Here is a 7,011-nt window from a genome sequence, read left to right on the forward strand (position 1 = left end):
CGGAAAACCGACTCAGTGCGTCGGTTTTGTGTATTTCTAATTTTTTTTTATTTTTTTTTTAGTTAAAAAAACGACGGACAACGTTGGTTTTTTCCGCAAAATTTTGAAATTATATATCCGCAAAAAAAAAAAACCGACGTCCCACGACGGTTTTTATTAAAAAAATAATAATAATAATATAAAACCGACGGACGACGTCAGTTTTATTTTTAACAATATTTTAAATAATATGCAATTCAATTTGTTTTTAAAAAAAATAATAAAGAATTTTTTTTTTTAGGAAACCGACGGACAGGGTCGGTTTTTTTTTTTTTTAATTTTTGGGTCAAATCTGGTCAAACGTGCGGGAAAAACCGACGGACAGGGTCGGTTTTGTCCGTCGGTTTTTCTTTAAAAACATTCCAGACGGGTTTTCATACCCATTTCTTCTCCTCTTCCCAATTAAACTCTCATTCCCCTCAAACCCTAGCTACCTGCCGCCCCCTCCCCTCCGCCCAGCCCCGCCGCCCAGCGCTGCTGCCTGCGCAGCCCGTCCCCACCAACCCCAGACCCGTTTTGAAGTTAATTAATTGAGGTTAGTTTCTCTTAAATTAGGGCTTTTAAAATTCTTTCAATTTTAGTTTTATTTGTAGATTTTAGGCCTAATGCTAATCTATTTAGCTTTGTTAAACATCATTTGCAATGTTATTAATGTTGAATTTGTGAAAAAAATGTAAACTTTATTTGACTAGTTTAGTTGTCATTTTTTTTTTTTTTTGGCTTGAGATTGTGCTATATTTCATGTTCTTTGTCAATGTATTTGTGTTAGCTTAGTTATCATTCTTTGTAATATTATTGATGTTGAATATGTGCAAAAATGTATACTTTAATTATTTGACTAGTTTTTTTTTTTTTTTTTGTTGGATTGTGCTTTTTGTTAGAATTCCATAAGTTATTAGAATTGTTATTGATCATTCCAAATTAGAATTGGTTGAGATTGTGCTTTTCAAAGTTAGAATTGTTAAGTTATAATATTTCTATAACCTCAATACTAAAATGTAGATTTTATTTCTCTAGATTTACTTTTCAATTTTTAGAATTGGTTGGAATTGTGCTTTTCAAAGTTAGAATTATTAAGTTATGTTAGAATTATTAAGTTATAATATTTCTATAACCTCAATACTAAAATGTAGACTTTATTTGACTAGATTTACTTTTCAATTTTTAGAATTAAAGTTAGAATCCATAAGTTATTAAAGTTATAATTGTTATTGAGAATTCAAAGTTAGAATTGGTTGGGATTGTGCTTTTCAAAGTTAGAATTATTAAGTTATGTTAGAATTATTAAGTTATAATATTTCTATAACCTCAAAACTAAAATGTAGACTTTATTTGACTAGATTTACTTTTCAATTTTTAGAATTAAAGTTAGAATCCATAAGTTATTAAAGTTAGAATTGTTATTGAGAATTCAAAGTTAGAATTGGTTGAGATTGTGCTTTTCAAAGTTAGAATTGTTAAGTTATAGTATTTCTATAACCTCAATACTAAAATGTAGATTTTATTTCTCTAGATTTACTTTTCAATTTTTAGAATTGGTTGGAATTGTGCTTTTCAAAGTTAGAATTATTAAGTTATGTTAGGATTATTAAGTTATAATATTTCTATAACCTCAAAACTAAAATGTAGACTTTATTTGACTAGATTTACTTTTCAATTTTTAGAATTAAAGTTAGAATCCATAAGTTATTAAAGTTAGAATTGTTATTGAGAATTCAAAGTTAGAATTGGTTGAGATTGTGCTTTTCAAAGTTAGAATTGTTAAGTTATAGTATTTCTATAACCTCAATACTAAAATGTAGATTTTATTTCTCTAGATTTACTTTTCAATTTTTAGATTGGTTGGAATTGTGCTTTTCAAAGTTAGAATTATTAAGTTATGTTAGAATTATTAAGTTATAATATTTCTATAACCTCAAAACTAAAATGTAGACTTTATTTGACTAGATTTACTTTTCAATTTTTAGAATTAAAGTTAGAATCCATAAGTTATTAAAGTTAGAATTGTTATTGAGAATTCAAAGTTAGAATTGGTTGAGATTGTGCTTTTCAAAGTTAGAATTGTTAAGTTATAGTATTTCTATAACCTCAATACTAAAATGTAGATTTTATTTCACTAGATTTACTTTTCAATTTTTAGAATTGGTTGGAATTGTGCTTTTCAAAGTTAGAATTATTAAGTTATGTTAGAATTATTAAGTTATAATATTTGTATAACCTCAAAACTAAAATGTAGATTTTATTTGACTAGATTTACTTTTCAATTTTAGAATTAAAGTTAGAATCCATAAGTTATTAAAGTTAGAATTGTTATTGAGAATTCAAAGTTAGAATTGGTTGGGATTGTGCTTTTCAAAGTTAGAATTGTTAAGTTATAGTATTTTTATAACCTCAATACTAAAATGTAGATTTTATTTCTCTAGATTTACTTTTCAATTTTTAGAATTGGTTGGAATTGTGCTTTTCAAAGTTAGAATTATTAAGTTATGTTAGAATTATTAAGTTATAATATTTCTATAACCTCAAAACTAAAATGTAGACTTTATTTGACTAGATTTACTTTTCAATTTTAGAATTAAAGTTAGAATCCATAAGTTATTAAAGTTAGAATTGTTATTGAGAATTCAAAGTTAGAATTGATTGGGATTGTGCTTTCCAAAGTTAGAATTGTTAAGTTATAGTATTTCTATAACCTCAATACTAAAATGTAGGTTTTATTTCTCTAGATTTACTTTTCAATTTTTAGAATTGGTTGGAATTGTGCTTTTCAAACTTAGAATTATTAAGTTATGTTAGAATTATTAAGTTATAATATTTCTATAACCTCAAAACTAAAATGTAGACTTTATTTAACTAGATTTACTTTTCAATTTTTAGAATTAAAGTTAGAATCCATAAGTTATTAAAGTTAGAATTATTATTGAGAATTCAAAGTTAAAATTGGTTGGACATTTAAATATTTCTGAACTTTGAAGGCCTATTTAGATCGTATTTGATGTGTTTAGATAGTGTTTGATGTGTTTTATTATTACTTAGGGTGATTTTATGTGTTGTAGCTCTTTTAGAATTGATTTGGAGTATTTTAATGCTAGTTTTGAGCAGCTTTTGTTATTGGTTTCTGAGCATCTTTTGGTACTGGTTTCTGTGCAGTGTGGTTGCAGAAAATGCATGATTTGCATGCTCGAAATTTTCTAGAAAACCGACTCAGTCCGTCGGTTTTCTGGAAATTAATTTTGCAGATTTTCCAAAAATCGGCGAAAAACCGACTCTGTCCATCGATTTTCTGGAAATTAATTTTGCAGATTTTCCAGAAAATCGACGAAAAACCGACTCTGTCCGTCGATTTTCTGGAAATTAATTCTTAAATTTTATAAAAAAAACCGACGCAGTGTGTCGGTTTTTTAATTAAAATAAAAAAAATTATATAAAAAACCGACGCAGTGCGTCGTTTTTTTTCATAATATATATATTATTTATATATAAGATAAAAAATCAGAAATTAATAAAACCGACTCTGTCCGTCGGTTTTTTTAATTTTTTTTAAATTTTTTGAATAAAACCCGACAGACTACGTAACCGACGCAGTCAGTCGGAAAAAACCGACGTGGTCCGTCGGTTTTCCAAAAGCGAGGCTATGAAAACCGACGGACCTGAAATGGTCGGTTTCCCGTCGGTTTCATTAAAAAAACCGACGCTGGACGTCGGTTTTTGTCAACGATTTTTTCCGTTTTTTTAGTAGTGGGAATAACATACGAGACCCTCTTAATTACACATTAAATAGAGTTAATGCAGTAACTGCGAAATGGTTTTTGACAGCCAGAATCAAGAAATTAAATGACAATCATTAATTCAGCAATTAATGATCGCCGTTACATACACACAATGGGAAAGGCACGAGAGAGGACCAAATACATGTAAAAAGTACTTTCGCTTGTATATCTAGGCATCGAATACTTACTGAAAAATAGATTATTCTTGATTACTTTCTACTTATTATTATTGCAAACAATTCTTTTATCATCAAGTTCTTGTTCATTCTGGGAAAGGAGAAATCCGTTACTACTATTCATCACAATTAGCATAAGTTCACTCTTTCTTTCTATTTACTTATTCTTTATCAATTTTTGAATAACTTGCTTGTGTTAATTCAACAATTTTCATCAAATTACTATCAACTGTGATTAACCTTATTTAACTTCTAACACAAATTTAACTATTTGGGCAAACTACAATTTTTGACTCAAACAGACCACATCCTCTTCTAGAATTCTTTTGACATCACTTATAAAGATTCACCTCAAACTTTGAGTGAAGTAATGAGTATTAATGGGGAATGAACGTGGATGCATAAACAGAGAATATAAGCAGCGTTACATTTGATGAAATAATGAGATTTGATGGGGTTTAATGATAAGAGGACGTGGGATCGACATATAACACCTTATACATTAAATTGCTTCTTTTTTTAGATGAAAAATAAAGTTTAAAAGGTAAAAAATTGAGAAAAAAGATAAATATTAATGCTGGCCAGAGAGAATTGTCACATCACCTTGTCTATGTCTAACTTTATATTATATATAGATAGATTGACAATTTAAGAGATATATTTGTAGATCATGTTGATCCATTATCACAAAGAAAAAGACTCTGATTGCAGTTATATAATCTATATTTACTAGCTTTAAATCCTAATCTCATTATCATCCAATTAGAATTTTGGACATCATTATAGCTAAAATATCCTGTACAAACAAAATTCATCTTCTCCACCACTTAAAATGTATAAAAAACAAAAAGGAAAAAAGAATAGCCGAATTTTGAAGAAATACGAAAGGATAAAAAAAAAATAGAAAATTCTAGGGCTTTTATATTGTTGGACATGAGTGCTTAGTTTGGCGCAAATTGACAAAATTTCCAACATCTTTTCTGTGCTTCACGTCACTTTCCTCATTTGTTCGTACTCCCATCTGCACCAGACACACAATAAAGGATCTTTAAATCTGGTCTACAAGCGTAGAGTTACGTGTCTCATTCCTAGGCCAAATATTCGAAAACCCCAAAGTACCCCTGCCTGATAACTTCACATTAATCCCTTCATTGATGTTTTTAGCCCATGCACGCCCCTTAAGAAATTACCATTTCTAAAAAATTATGAGTGTTTTTACTAACATACCCCTAAGTAATGTCTAGAAAAAGAAAAGTTACTTAATGATTCTTAATTATAAATAAAAGTAAGTTTTAAAAAACAAGATCAATTTCTTTTTGAAATTCTAAAATACCATTTATTTTAAAACAAAGTATAAAGCCTAAAATACCACTTTTATGGAACGGAGGGAGTATTAAATAAGGAAAGCTTTTTTAAGTAGTGAAATTAAAATAAGAAATAATTTAGCGATGACCAGTTTATGCACTTGACTAGTAAGGCAGTAGATACATAACATGTAGACATCTTTATAACTTAATCATGGTTGAGTAAAACAAAAATATAATGGCAATATAAAATTCTAGAATAAACTATATTAAAATTCTCATACTAAAAGTTTATGATCAGTAAAAGATACGTGGAAAAATAAATCAATGTCAAATCATAACATGTAAAACAGGATGTCAAAATCATAACATATAAGGAAGTATTGTCTTTAATTGTCTATGTTATTCATTAAAATGATTTTTAACAATTTAAAGAAAGTTCACTCCATAAAATTGTGATTGGACTGAGTTTTTTTAATGCTATTTATGACAAAGAAAATTATTTAAACTTGATCCAAATTAGAGAAAGAAAAAAAAAAGCAACCTTTCAGTCAATGTATGCAGTCAGCTTTCTGTAATTTGAAATAGTACAAATATGCAATCAGATATTTTGATCAAATTCAACTTCATTTATAACTCCTTGATTGCCAAAACATAAACTTCAACTATTACACGATCATTTTGGTTTTCTAATCGATAGTGACGGATCCAGGATTTTAAGTTCGTGGGTGTTGACCTCCCTTTAAAGTAAAGTGTAAGTTTCTATCGATAGTAAAGTATAAACATAGAATTATTTGAACGCAATAATAAAAAACGTCAAAAAAAAGATGGATGAAAAAGTGAACAAAGAAAGTCGAAACAAAGGGTAAAAGAAGAAGGATCTATGGAGAAAAAGGAGAAGTCAGGGGTACAACTAAGAAACTTAAGAATTTCTAAGTTAAAAAACGGAGTAAAAGAAAAACTCAGCAAACTAAAAACCAATAAAGAAAAGACAAGTTGGATGGGAGAAAAAGAAGGAAAAGTCAAGTAAAAAAGAAAAGATGGAAAATTCTTAAATATTGTGTCACCTGGGAGTCAATCCACTGCCAAACTCGTCATGCATTTCCAATTAAAGCTTTCAATATATCCATTTTTCAAGAAGTTTCTGTATAAATAAATATAGTTTTTGTCCGGGTCAATGGGTGCTCCAGCACCGGAAATCAGTAATGGGTCCGCCTCTGCTAACAGACCAACAATACACATCAAAAACTCAGACTGCTCTTCAATATACCTTCTCAAGTCCAAACTATTTCTAGCGAAGAGATCAAGGAGTAACTAGACTAAGTCTGTTTAGGCTGACTATTGAGTATTGTTTATTGATATTTGATGGGCATGTTAGTGTTAGATATGTGGATTATAATTAGAACTAGGGGTGGGATCTAAATAATTCGATATTCGGGAAGTACCGAATTCCAAACCGTAAGAATATCTAGTACCAAACCCGCAAAGCCCCAATTATTGAAATTCTCGATTCGGTAAGATAATTCGGGTTTCCGTTATTTTTGCCCAGCCCTAATTATGTATATAATTTCCGGTAAACAGAGAAAAAAATTAGGAAATTAAAATTTTCCAAAATAAAAAGGACGGTGGAAATAAATTGAGATTTATTTAAGGAGGGTAGATATGTCTTTTCAATACAGCACAACAAGGCCTCCGCCTGTATTAAATGCATCACATAACGGT

Source organism: Lycium barbarum, chromosome 12, assembly GCF_019175385.1.
Source record: "Lycium barbarum isolate Lr01 chromosome 12, ASM1917538v2, whole genome shotgun sequence".
NCBI classification, from domain to species: Eukaryota; Viridiplantae; Streptophyta; class Magnoliopsida; order Solanales; family Solanaceae; genus Lycium; species Lycium barbarum.